This window comes from Camelina sativa, chromosome 20, assembly GCF_030686135.1.
Source record: "Camelina sativa cultivar CO46 ecotype springtype chromosome 20, ASM3068613v1".
Lineage (NCBI taxonomy): Eukaryota > Viridiplantae > Streptophyta > Magnoliopsida > Brassicales > Brassicaceae > Camelina > Camelina sativa.
The window spans coordinates 23,875,560-23,890,272 of NC_141899.1; the positions used below are offsets into that span (position 1 = coordinate 23,875,560).

The 14,713-nt window shown below is 42.7% G+C and overlaps 1 long non-coding RNA gene across 1 annotated transcript; it reads left to right on the forward strand.

Annotated features, from left to right (window-relative positions):
* The first annotated feature begins 9,340 nt into the window (after window positions 1-9,340).
* LOC147919301 (uncharacterized) lies at window positions 9,341-12,732 on the forward strand. Its single transcript, XR_015592120.1, has 2 exons — window positions 9,341-10,965; window positions 11,062-12,732. It is a non-coding gene; the product is annotated as an uncharacterized LOC147919301 (long non-coding RNA).
* Window positions 12,733-14,713: the final 1,981 nt, after the last annotated feature.

Below are 14,713 nucleotides of genomic sequence, written 5' to 3' on the forward strand. Positions count from 1 at the left end.
TATCGTCGACGTATATGAGCACCACCACCCAACCAATAGAGGTGCGACGTGTGAAGAGAGTATGATCAGCCTCCGATCGCTTAAAACCATAAGTCTTGAGAGTAGAGCTTAGTTTGTGGTACCAAGCTCGTGGGGACTGCTTAAGGCCATAGATGGCCTTACGTAGCCTCAAGACTTTTCCGGGTGTAACCATGTCTTCAAGGCCGGGAGGAGGCGTCATGTACACTTCTTCATCAAGTTCACCTTGAAGAAAGGCGTTCTTCACATCCATCTGCCATAAGTCCCATGATAGGTTGACAGCAAGAGACAGCACAACCCGAACCGTATGGAGCTTGGCCACGGGTGCAAAGGTGTCCGTGTAGTCCGCACCATAGGTTTGGGTGAAGCCACGGGCCACTAACCGGGCTTTATGCCGTTCAATGTCACCATTGCTCAAATACTTTATGGTGAACACCCATTTGGAGCTAACTGCCCGCTTGCCTTGAGGAAGATCCGATTCGTCCCACGTATGATTCCGGATCATGGCGCCGGTTTCATCCTTGACCGCATCTAACCAAACCTGATGCTCCTTGGCTTCATCATATGTCTGCGGGATCCAATTGGCGTCAACTTGGCCAAAGAAAGCTTGGTGATCAGCAGGTAACAGCTCAAGGGAACAAACGGACTGGATGGGATGAGCGACGGCTTGACTGTTGTAATATACACGCTTGTTCTTCCAAGTGGAGGGGTCAGATCGAGGTCTGGTGCTCCGACGCAGGACTGGTGCAGGAGGTGGATCCGTCCTAGGCAACTCCGTTGACGTACCGTCCGTAAGAACCGTCTCCGTGTTTTCCTCGGTAGGAGCCGCTGCCGGAGCATGTGTGTCCGGTGTAGGGCCAGGAACAGGAACACCGGCTATGGGTAGGCCAGACTCAAGGGACACACTATCTTGGGCTGAAACATTGTTATTCGTATCTCCTTGGTCAGACCCACCGTCGGTAGGAGTTTGGCGTAGCATAGGCTGCACGACACCCGTTGGTGGAGACGGGTTGCCAAGGTGATCAAGAAGGAACCTTAGACTTGAAGCTCGGTCATTAGGTGAGTGAGAGAGGTCTTTAAGGTTGTTCCAGTCCTTCTTGTCATAGTAGCCCACATTCTCTAGGAACCGGACATCTCGGGAGACATATAGACGACTTGTGGCCGGATCATAACATTTGTACCCCTTTTGTGTGGTAGAGTAGCCAATGAACATGCACTTTGTACTCTTGGCATCCAGCTTACTCCTTTGTTCTCCTGGTACTAACACAAAACAAACACAACCAAAAACGCGTAAGTGATCAAGGGATGGTTTAAATTTGTTTAGTACTTCAAATGGAGATAAGTCATGAAGAACTCGGGTTGGTGTCCGGTTGATGAGATAGCATGCAGTCATCACAGCATCACCCCAATATCGTTTGGGAACACTAGAGTGGAACATGATTGCCCGCGCCACTTCCATGAGATGCCGGTTCTTTCTCTCGGCCACACCATTTTGTTGTGGCGTGTAGGGACAACTAGTTTGATGGAGAATGCCATGCTTGGAGAGATGTTCTTTGAACTTGCAACTTGTGTATTCTCCACCATTATCAGACCTAAGTACCTTAAGTTTTGCATTAAAGTGATTAGTCACATAGTTTTGAAAGTTGACAAAGGCATCAAACACTCTATCTTTAGAAGGCAATAAGGTAATCCAAGTATATTTTGATTTTTCATCAATAAAAGTCACAAAATACTTGTTATTATCTCTAGATAGGCATGGTGAAGTCCAAACATCTGAGTGAACTAAATCAAAACAATTTTCATAAATAGTAGTTGACTTAGGAAAGATAGACTTGCAATGTTTTCCAAGAATACAAGGTTCACAAGTAGAATTATCAAAAGAAATATTGGGAAACATTAGTCCTAAAGCACGCGAATGAGGGTGGCCTAGCCTAGCATGCCACACCATATTCGAATCAACAACAAAACAAGACTTAATAGAAGATAAATTTGGATCGGTTTTCTCTAGGACATAGAGATCTCCACTCCCTTGCCCTTCTCCAAGAACCTTTCCAGTCTCAATATCCTGAAAATGAACACTGTTAGGACCAAAAATTGCATAACAATTCAAATCATTTGTGGCCCTCTTAACCGATAGAAGATTGGAGGTAAATGTAGGCATAAAGAAAGCTTTTGAGGTTTTATCAAAAAGTTTCAAGTCCCCTATCCCTTTTACTGGTATTTGATCTCCATTAGCAATAACAACATTCCCTAAAGCCGGTTTTATGTTGTCAATTAACCTAGGGTTGCTAATCATATGATGTGAAGCCCCCGAGTCAATAACAAGCGATTTACTAGGCTTAGAGGTAAAGAAAGAGATACCAGACTCCTTGAGTGAGGCAATGGAGCGGATGAGAGCCTCAAGGTCTGACTTCCTCACCACATCTCCATAGGCTGCGGTCATGGCCACCTCATCTCCCTGCTTTGATGATCCGGCTCCCTTGTCGCTAACCGCTTCCTTTGAGAAGTTGGCTTTGAACTTGGCCGGCTTGAGATGAGGATGGAGAACCCAGCATTTGTCTTTCAGGTGGCCCCGCTTCTTGCAGTGGTCGCATACCCACACCTTCCTCTCCTCTTGCTTGTACACTCCTTTGTTGGCCGTAGCAAGCTCCCCCTTACCGCTAAACAAATCAAGAGATCCTTGTTCTTTCTGAATTTGGGAGCAAATATCTTCAAAGGAGGGAAGCTTCTCTGCCCTTAGGATGTGCTTCAAGAGGTCATTGAAGGATGGGTTCAAGGTAAGGAGGAGTCCAAAGATCTTGTCTTGCTCCTTCCTTTCGTTTAGCACACTCGCCTCAAGTGTACTTGGCCGCAACATGTCAAGCTCGGACCATAGTGCACGGAACTTACCAAGATGCTTAGTGAACTCCACATCATCTTGGTTAAGGTCGTTTATGGCCTTCTTGACCTCAAAGACTCTAGTCATGTTAGAGACATTACCATACACGCCTTTAAGTGTTTCCCACAGTTCCTTGGCCGTCTCGCAGTATGAGTAGGCCTCAAGGATAGGCGTGTCCAGAGAGTTTTGGAGAACAGATAGGACAACTTGGTCTTCTTGGAACCATTTGGCCTTCCTCTCGCTCTCTTCCTCCGCTTCCGCCTCGGAAGCGTCCTCTCCTTTGGGGTTTTTCTTTGGAACATAGTCGGACTCGACATGACTCCAAAGGCCACGACCTCCAAGGGCGGTTCTTGTGGTTCTTGTCCACAGCAAGTAGTTTGTCCCCTTTAGGACAATCGGTGAAACAATGGGCTTGGCGTTTTCCATGGTCGGATTTCTATGGACCGATGGGTAAAGCTTTTACCCGGAGAATAAAAGAGATGCGAGTAAGAAGAAACGGAGATAAGGAGACTAGGGTGTAGAAATGAGTAGGAGAATGAGATTAGACTGTAGAGAATCGAAGAACTTGCTCTGATACCATGTAAGACTTTGTAGAATAAAGAAGAGAATCAAGAGATTGATGAGAGATATCGGTAGACAAAGAGAATGAGGAAGAAGAAAAGATTAGGTTCTTGTTCCATAAGAATCAATAATACAAGGTGGCTATGAGCCTATTTAAGGAAACACAAACTAGGGCTACTCCCTTGACCGAGACACACAAGTGGGATAGGGACATTAGGAGAGAGACACACTACATCCCAAGGTGAAAGCGACAGCCCATCCTTACCAAACATGTGACTATTTCCTTCCCTTCTCTCTAACGGTTATAATGTGCTTCTCGATCCTTCTAGTGGGCTTCAGGCCTCCTCTCCATTCCTTATCACTAGAAGACTCGGCCATTTCACCACACTTGTACGGACAGCCCATATTCAACACTCGTACGGACGGCCATGGCTGCCTTAGGCTTATTCTTTTGATCAATATTTTCTTGGTTTTAGCCTGTTTTGGGACAAAATGGGAATAAGTGGCTTTTAAACTTTCCACATCTCAAACTCTTATAATTAGTTAGTTGCATTGGATTAAGACACATTTTAACCCCATAAACACTTACATAGCTGTTTATAGCTTCTAAGCAATGTTTTCTTGGTTTTAGCCTGTTTTGGGACAAAATGGGTATAAGTGGCTTTTAAACTCTCCACATCTATCTCAAACTCTTATAACTAGTCAGTGGCATTGGATTAAGACACATTTTAACCCCAGAAACACTAACATAGCTGTTTAGTGCTTCTAAGCAATGTCTTCTTGGTTTTAGCCTGTTTTGGGACAAAATGGGTATAAGTGGCTTTTAAACTCTCCACATCTATCTCTAACTCTTATAATTAGTTAGTTGCATTGGATTAAGACACATTTTAACCCCTTAAACACTAACATAGCTGTTTACAGCTTCTAAGCAATGTTTTCTTGGTGTTAGCCTGTTTTGGGACAAAATGGGTATAAGTGGCTTTTAAACTCTCCACATCTATCTCAAACTCTTATAATTAGTTAGTTGCATTAGATTAAGACACATTTTAACCCCAGAAACACTAACATAGCTGTTTACAGCTTCTAAGCAATGTTTTCTTAGTTTTAGCCTGTTTTGGGAGAAAATGGGTATAAGTGGCTTTTAAACTCTCCACATCTATCTCAAAGTCTTATCATTATTTAGTTGCATTGGCTTAAGAAACATTTTAACCCCATAAACACTAACATAGCTGGTTACAGCTTCTAAGCAATGTGTTCTTGGTTTTAGCCTGTTTTGGGACAAAATGGGTATAAGTGGCTTTTAAACTCTCCACGTCAATCTCAAACTCTTATAGTTAGTTAGTTGCATTGGATTAAGACACATTTTAACCCCATAAACACTAACATAGCTGTTTACAGCTTCTAAGCAATGTTTTCTTGGTTTTAGCCTGTTTTGGGACAAAATGGGAATAAGTGGCTTTTAAACTCTCCACATCTCAAACTCTTATAATTAGTTAGTTGCATTGGATTATGACACATTTTAACCCCATAAACACTTACATAGCTGTTTATAGCTTCTAAGAAATGTTTTCTTGGTTTTAGCCTGTTTTGGGACAAAATGGGTATAAGTGGCTTTTAAACTCTCCACATCTATCTCAAACTCTTATAACTAGTCAGTGGCATTGGATTAAGACACATTTTAACCCCATAAAAACTAACATAGCTGTTTACAGCTTCTAAGCAATGTCTTCTTGGTTTTAGCCTGTTTTGGGACAAAATGGGTATAAGTGGCTTTTAAACTCTCCACATCTATCTCTAACTCTTATAATTAGTTAGTTGCATTGGATTAAGACACATTTTAACCCCTTAAACACTAACATAGCTGTTTACAGATTCTAAGCAATGTTTTCTTGGTGTTAGCCTGTTTTGGGACAAAATGGGTATAAGTGGCTTTTAAACTCTCCACATCTATCTCAAACTCTTATAATTAGTTAGTTGCATTGGATTAAGACACATTTTAACCCCAGAAACACTAACATAGCTGTTTACAGCTTCTAAGCAATGTTTTCTTAGTTTTAGCCTGTTTTGGGAGAAAATGGGTATAAGTGGCTTTTAAACTCTCCACATCTATCTCAAAGTCTTATAATTAGTTAGTTGCATTGGATTAAGACACATTTTAACCCCAGAAACACTAACATAGCTGTTTAGTGCTTCTAAGCAATGTCTTCTTGGTTTTAGCCTGTTTTGGGACAAAATGGGTATAAGTGGCTTTTAAACTCTCCACATCTATCTCTAACTCTTATAATTAGTTAGTTGCATTGGATTAAGACACATTTTAACCCCTTAAACACTAACATAGCTGTTTACAGCTTCTAAGCAATGTTTTCTTGGTGTTAGCCTGTTTTGGGACAAAATGGGTATAAGTGGCTTTTAAACTCTCCACATCTATCTCAAAGTCTTATAATTAGTTAGTTCCATTGGATTAAGACACATTTTAGCCCAAGAAACACTAACATAGCTGTTTACAGCTTCTAAGCAATGTTTTCTTGGTTTTAGCCTGTTTTGGGACAAAATGGGTATAAGTGGCTTTTAAACTCTCCACATCTATCTCAAAGTCTTATAATTAGTTAGTTGCATTGGCTTAAGACACATTTTAACCCCATAAACACTAGCATAGCTGTTTACAGCTTTTAAGCAATGTTTTATTGGTTTTAGCCTGTTTTGGGACAAAATGGGTATAAGTGGCTTTTAAACTCTCCACGTCAATCTCAAACTCTTATAGTTAGTTAGTTGCATTGGATTAAGACACATTTTAACCCCATAAACACTAACATAGCTGTTTACAGCTTCTAAGCAATGTTTTCTTGGTTTTAGCCTGTTTTGGGACAAAATGGGAATAAGTGGCTTTTAAACTCTCCACATCTCAAACTCTTATAATTAGTTAGTTGCATTGGATTAAGACACATTTTAACCCCATAAACACTTACATAGCTGTTTATAGCTTCTAAGCAATGTTTTCTTGGTTTTAGCCTGTTTTGGGACAAAATGGGTATAAGTGGCTTTTAAACTCTCCACATCTATCTCAAACTCTTATAACTAGTCAGTGGCATTGGATTAAGACACATTTTAACCCCAGAAACACTAACATAGCTGTTTAGTGCTTCTAAGCAATGTCTTCTTGGTTTTAGCCTGTTTTGGGACAAAATGGGTATAAGTGGCTTTTAAACTCTCCACATCTATCTCTAACTCTTATAATTAGTTAGTTGCATTGGATTAAGACACATTTTAACCCCTTAAACACTAACGTAGCAGTTTACAGCTTCTAAGCAATGTTTTCTGTTGGGATTTATGAGACAAAGCTCACAAGAGAGGGTAGACAAACACTTGGTGAATGAATCCCCCTTTACCCACAACAAACTAACTCATTCTCAAGGGGGAGGAGAGAACATCAACTTGTGATGAACTCCCCATAAACAAGGCTTAGTAAAGAGTAAATAAGAAGACTTTAGGTGAGATTTGGGAAGAGAATAGGCTGCCTTAAGGGCAGCCTCTAACCGTTTACCCCTAGGCTCTCTACATTGCTAATAAGAACATAAACACTTGTGTAGAGAGGAGAAGATGGGAAACGGATTCTCTTAGTATTAGATAATGTTGTGATATATTACATATGAGAGAATTACAGCTTAATATAGAGAAAACAAAGGCATAGAGCCGTTAGGCACACAAGGGATTCAAAGGAGAGATGAAAGGGACAGCTCCTTGTCTTTGGTTGACTCGCTATGCTTCCCAACCAAAGCCACACGTGATTTCCTTCCCTTCCATGCCTTGTGACCGTTAGATCTCCTTCCCTTATGGCCATTGGATCCTTCTTCCCTTCCTTGTGAGATATTTCCTTCTTCTTGGGCTTCTTCTTCTTATAAGGCCTTTGTTCTTCTTATATTGCACTTATGGCCTTGCTGACCACTCTCCTTGCTCTCACGGCCCACATGGCCTTATTGGCCACTCTTATTGTGCTCACGGCCTTACTGGCCGCTCCCACACCACTCATGGCCTTACCGGCCACACTTCTTGTACTAGCAGCCTTACCGGCCACTCTCTTCTTCCTTGTGCAGCTCGGCCTCACCGGCCTCACTCTCTCTTCTCCTTCATATATACTAATAGTACGGACGGGCCTGTACGGACGGGCCTGTACGGACGGGCCTGTACGGACGGGCCTGTACGGACGGGCCTGCTCTTCAATGTGTTCACGGCCTAACTGGCCGCTCTCCGGACATGGGTCCGTTCACGGACACGGTACCTGGTACCGGACACGGACATGGCCTTACCGGCCTTTACATGGCCTTTCCGGCCTTTCTTCTCTTCTTCCAAGGTTCGGCCTTACCGGCCTCTCCTCTCTCCTCCTTGGTACATTCTAATACTCCCCCGCACGCTTGATCGGTGGGACACCATGGGGACCAAAGATCAAGGGTGGACTAGTGTCATCTACCTCATTAAAAACCTCAACAAAGAAAACCTCTTGGGATAAAACTTTGTTAAGGGAAAAAGAGTATAGACTCCACTATCCATGATGTCCCTTGACCTTGGTTTGCAAAGAACTAGCTCCCTTCTCTTCATGATTTGAACCGCTCCTACTCCTTAGCCCACCTTGCCTTTAGCACATTCCTTATGATCTCCATCCTTGCGCCTTTAGAATTTCTTTGAGGCTCTCATAGTCTCCTTTACCCCTTAAACAAGTGATAAAGAAGAAAAGAATAAGTGTTTGCTATGAGGAATATCAAAGAAAATTTCTAAAAGTGTGACCATTTAAGAGAACATATTAAAGACTAAAGACTAGTAATGAAACTAAGGTAATGAATTTATGAATTAAAATAGAGAAGAGTTTAGAGCACAGCCTTTATGGTGTTTTGATGGATAGGAGGGAGAGAGTTGATCACTGTTGCGGTTTGGAATTCCTCCTTGAGACCGCTCCTACTCTAACCATGGTTTTTAAACCTGGTCAGTTTTATTTGTCAGACTGACACATGCCCACTGAATCGGACATAACTTTCGAACGGCTGCTCGGATTGGTATGATTCCACTTCCACTGGCAAGATGACTCTGTGGTCTCGAACTTTAATGAAGAACGCGGAAGCCGAATCGCAGTGGAAGGGTTTCGTCCGAGTCGATCTTTGAGACGCTTCGGCTGAGCTTTAAGTAAAGACTTTTGCTTGTGGCCGAGCAGAATCTGTGAGGTACGGTCTGAAGTCACTTGATCTCCCCCGTAACCTTTACTTGATGATGGGCTGAAACCTCATCACCTCAGTTGAAGCCTTTATTAGAATGTACCAAGGAGGAGAGGCCGGTAAGGCCGAGCCTTGGAAGAAGAGAAGAAAGGCCGGAAAGGCCATGTAAAGGCCGGTCAGGCCATGTACCGTGTCCGGTACCATGTACCGTGTCCGTGAACGGACCCATGTCCGGTGAGCGGCCAGGTAGGCCGTGAACACCAGGAAGAGAAGGCCCATGAAGATGCCCGTCCGTACAGGTCCGTCCGTACAGGCCCGTCCGTACAGGCCCGTCCGTACAGGCCCGTCCGTACGGTCTCGGCCTGTTACGTCCGTACGGCCTGCGCTTGGTCCAAGGGGCCTCACAAGAGAAAGGCCGAGTTTGAGAGAAGGAAAACAAGGCCTTACAAGAGAGAGAGGCCCATGGGAAGAAGAGAAGAAAAGAGAGGCCAATGGGAAGAAGAAGAAGGGAAAAGCGCACAAGGAAGGAAGGGAAGGAAGAATCACGTGGCCTTTGGTTGGTGAAGGAAGGAGCTGTCCCTTTCACCATTGTCTTGCCCAAGAGAAGACCACTTTATGTCCCTATCTCCCTTCTTCTCTCTCTAACGGTCATATAACATTTTGTACTCATATATTACATTGTATACACTCTCATATGTAATAACACAACAACAATATTGAATAAAAGAAGAGAAACGATTTTTCCTCTCTCTACCTTGTGTTCTTGTTCATGTCACCAATGTAGAGAGATTAGGGTAAACGATTTAGGGGCTGCCCTTAAGGCAGCCTATTCTCTTCTCAAATCCACCTAAAATCTTCCTTATTTACTGTTTTCTATAGCCTAGATTACTGATTCTTAATCCTCTTTCTCCTAAGTACACAAACTTGAGTGTTGTGATACTAGAAGAGGATAAGTCTCAAACTAGGCTGTTTGTTCCTCATAGATCCGATTTATATCTAGTATTTGGGGTCTATTGAGGTTGTTTGTGGGGAGTTCATCACAAGTTGATGTCCTCTCCTTCCCCCTTGAGAATGAGCTAGTTTGTTGTGGGTATAAGGAGATTCAATCCTTGGGAGTTGTCTCTCCTTTGTCAAGAGCCATCTCTCTTGAAATCCCAACATGGTATCAGAGCCAGGTTCTGTTCTTGGTGATTCAAACTCGTTCTCAAGGTTTAAATCTCTTAGGAGATAGCTTAGTGAAAGTTTTAAACTTTGCTTAAGTGTTAATTCGCTTAGCCTTGTTCTTTAAAGCTTTAACTTTGCTTTTGTTGTTAAAAACGATTCTCTAACAGCTCAATGTTGAGTAAGCTTGGTCTCTTGTCTTGTTAGAACTTGTAGACCAAGTGTGTAAAGAGAAATCGATTTTACAGCCCCATCCTTAAGCTTTAAAAGCCTCATTCTTAAGCTTTACCGATTTGGTGAAAGTTGGGTACAAAATGAGGTAGTGATGAACTAATGAGCAAATCGGTTGTGTTCATGGTTAGGATTCACGCTTGAGGAAGAGAGAGACCTTGTTTTTCGCATATATGGTCTGCTTGGTCAAAGAGATTAAAGCTGGTCCAAGAATGCTTTGTTTTAACCGATGGACAATAGGGTGTTCCAAAGGCTCTTTTGTTTCTTGTTTGCTTGTGACCACGAAAAGCATCTTCTTTATGTTATTTTCGTGGATCTAAAGCCTTAAGATCTTGGAGAACACTTTGTTTAAGTGATTCTACCATGAAATTTGTCTAAACCGTTGGAGAGATTAATTTTCCAATCGGTCCATGTGTTTCAGCCACTAAAGCACCAAAAGAGATTGTCTTGTTGGTTGTTCTTGGCTGTCAAAGTTGTCTCAAACTCAAGAAAACAGAGTATAACTCTGTCCATTGGAACTCTTGAGTCCAATTCTACACTCCATCCATCTTATACTACCCCCCATTCTCTTATATATATACTCTATTATACTCTCTTTGGTTACTTATTCTCCATTTACACTCTATACTCTACTCTACACTCTATACTCTAACCCCTAACAATCTCTTGTTTAGAATCTGTCCCATTAAATTTTGGTTTCAGTTTCAAACTTGAAGATTGTGTGGAGCTCACTTGCTATCTCAAGAAGAAGTGGCGAGGTTGAAGGCTACAAAGAAGCCATGAGAAGGCGCAGCACAATGCTTGGAGTTAGAACCAATGGCCATCAAGCTTCTTAGACCACACGTTTCACCACCATAGTAATAAACTCCGGCGGTCAGGTTTACCCGAGGAGAGCAGAAGACTCTTTTGAGCGAGGTAACCTATTAAGCTGACCGAGAGAGATAAAGCTTTGGGTATTAAACTCCGGCGGTTAGACTCATCCGAGGAGAGCAGAAGACTCTTTTGAGCGAGGTGGTCTATTTAAGGCTGACCGAGAGAGATAAAGCTATGGAGGAAGTTCTAGTGGAGAGAGCTGGTGGAAGGTGATGAATCAGCCCAAGGACATGTGTATTAGTGCCAAGGTGCTGATCGGATGTGCACAAGACTTTAAGGGAGGTCAAGCACAAGGTTTCAAGGAAAATGATGAGATGTCAGCTCATCATCAAGTCAATGGTACGGGGGAGATAGACGTTATACTTAAACTCGCCGCCCCTCACATTCCCTGTTCCAAACTCTCGGCAACAAGCAAGTCCTTGCCGAGACGTCTCAAAGATCGACTCGGACGAAACCCTTCCACTGCGATTCAGCTTCCGCGTTCTTCACCAAAGTTCGAGACCAGAGAGTCATCTTGCCAGTGAAAGTGAAATCATACCAATCCGAGCAACCGATCAAAAGTTATGCCCGATTCAGTGGGCGTATATCAGTCTGTAGCGGTCTCAAGAAGAGAGGTCCAAACCGCATCAATGATCAGCCTCTCTCCTTCCTATTCATCAAAACACCAAAAGGCTGTGCTCTAAACCCTACTCTATTTAAATTCCTAATTATTTTTAGTTCCATTGCTAGTCTTTACACTTCCATATGATTTTTCTTAAATTGTCACACTTATAGAAATTTACTTTGATATTCCTCATAGCATACACTTACACTTTTCTTCTTTATCACTTGTTTAAAGGGTAAAGGAGACTATGAGAGCCTCAAAGAAATTCTAAAGGTGCAAGGATGGAGATCATAAGGAAGGTGCCAAAGGCAAGGTGGGCTAAGGAGAAGTAGCGGTTCAAGTCATGAAGAGAAGAGAGCTAGTTCCTTATAAACCAAGGTCAAGGGACATCATGGATAGTGAAGGCTATACTCTTTTTCCCTCTAACAAAGTTTTATCCCAAGAGGTTTTCTTTGTTGAGGTTTTTTTTAATGAGGTAGACTACACTACTCCACTCTTGATCTTTGGTCCCCATGGTGTCCCGCCGATCAAGCGTGCGGGGGAGTATTAGAATGTACCAAGGAGGAGAGGCCGGTAAGGCCGAGCCTTGGAAGAAGAGAAGAAAGGCCGGAAAGGCCATGTAAAGGCCGGTCAGGCCATGTACCGTGTCCGGTACCATGTACCGTGTCCGTGAACGGACCCATGTCCGGTGAGCGGCCAGGTAGGCCGTGAACACCAGGAAGAGAAGGCCCATGAAGATGCCCGTCCGTACAGGTCCGTCCGTACAGGCCCGTCCGTACAGGCCCGTCCGTACAGGCCCGTCCGTACGGTCTCGGCCTGTTACGTCCGTACGGCCTGCGCTTGGTCCAAGGGGCCTCACAAGAGAAAGGCCGAGTTTGAGAGAAGGAAAACAAGGCCTTACAAGAGAGAGAGGCCCATGGGAAGAAGAGAAGAAAAGAGAGGCCAATGGGAAGAAGAAGAAGGGAAAAGCGCACAAGGAAGGAAGGGAAGGAAGAATCACGTGGCCTTTGGTTGGTGAAGGAAGGAGCTGTCCCTTTCACCATTGTCTTGCCCAAGAGAAGACCACTTTATGTCCCTATCTCCCTTCTTCTCTCTCTAACGGTCATATAACATTTTGTACTCATATATTACATTGTATACACTCTCATATGTAATAACACAACAACAATATTGAATAAAAGAAGAGAAACGATTTTTCCTCTCTCTACCTTGTGTTCTTGTTCATGTCACCAATGTAGAGAGATTAGGGTAAACGATTTAGGGGCTGCCCTTAAGGCAGCCTATTCTCTTCTCAAATCCACCTAAAATCTTCCTTATTTACTGTTTTCTATAGCCTAGATTACTGATTCTTAATCCTCTTTCTCCTAAGTACACAAACTTGAGTGTTGTGATACTAGAAGAGGATAAGTCTCAAACTAGGCTGTTTGTTCCTCATGGATCCGATTTATATCTAGTATTTGGGGTCTATTGAGGTTGTTTGTGGGGAGTTCATCACAAGTTGATGTCCTCTCCTTCCCCCTTGAGAATGAGCTAGTTTGTTGTGGGTATAAGGAGATTCAATCCTTGGGAGTTGTCTCTCCTTTGTCAAGAGCCATCTCTCTTGAAATCCCAACAGCCTTGTGCATCACCGTTCTTGTGCACATCCAATCAACAGTTGAAACCTTGTGCATCACCTTTCCTAAAGACCATTGTGCACATCCGATCAACAACTTGGCACTAATACACATGTCCTTGGGCTGATTCATCACCTTCCACCAGCTCTCTCCACTAGAACTTCCTCCATAGCTTTATCTCTCTCGGTCAGCCTTAAATAGACCACCTCGCTCAAAAGAGTCTTCTGCTCTCCTCGGATGAGTCTAACCGCCGGAGTTTAATACCCAAAGCTTTATCTCTCTCGGTCAGCTTAATAGGTTACCTCGCTCAAAAGAGTCTTCTGCTCTCCTCGGGTAAACCTGACCGCCGGAGTTTATTACTATGGTGGTGAAACGTGTGGTCTAAGAAGCTTGATGGCCATTGGTTCTAACTCCAAGCATTGTGCTGCGCCTTCTCATGGCTTCTTTGTAGCCTTCAACCTCGCCACTTCTTCTTGAGATAGCAAGTGAGCTCCACACAATCTTCAAGTTTGAAACTGAAACCAAAATTTAATGGGACAGATTCTAAACAAGAGATTGTTAGGGGTTAGAGTATAGAGTGTAGAGTAGAGTATAGAGTGTAAATGGAGAATAAGTAACCAAAGAGAGTATAATAGAGTATATATATAAGAGAATGGGGGGTAGTATAAGATGAGTGGAGAGTAGAATAGAGAATTTGCTCAAGAGTTCTTATGGACAGAGTTATACTCTGTTTTCTTGAGTTTGCAGAAGCTTTGACAGCCAAGAGCATCCAACATTCAACAAGACTTTGGTGCTTTAATGGCTGAAACACATGGACCGTTTGGAAAATTAATTTCTCCAACGGTTTGGACCTAACTCATGGTAGAATCACTTAAACAAAGTGTTCTCCAAGATCTTAAGGCTATAGATCCACGAAAATAACATATAGAAGATGTTTTTCGTGGTCCCAAGCAAAGAAGAAACAACAAAAGCCTTTGGAACAACCTATTGTCCAACGGTTAAAAGAATGCATCTTTGAACAGCTTTAGTCTAGTTGACCAAGCGGACATGAGATGCGAAAATTAAGATCTCTCTCTTCTTCAAGCTTGGATCTGGACACACCATAGGGCCAGAAACAAAGCTTTCTCAACATTGAGAAGAAGAAGTAGCGATTTAGTAATTAAGCCTTTAAAGGAAATTTAACAAAAGCAAAATTAAACCTTTAGAGGAAAATTAACTAAATCCTAAGAGAGCTAAATCCTAAGAATTTCGTGGCTCATACAAGCACACAAGAACCGTGAATCCTCACCATGAACAACACAATTTGCTCAATGGTTCATCACTTCCCACACATCCCAAAATAAACAAAGCTATTACCAAATCGGTAAAGCTTAAGGATGGGGCTTGTAAAATCGATTTCTTTCCACACACTTGGTCTACAAATTCTAACAAGACAAGAGACCAAGCTTACTCAACAATGAGCTGCTAGAGAATCGATTTAATCAACAAAAGCAAAATTAAAGCTTTAAAGAAACTAAGCTAAGCGATTTAACACCTAAGCAAAGTCTAAAACTTTAACTAAGCTAACTCCTAA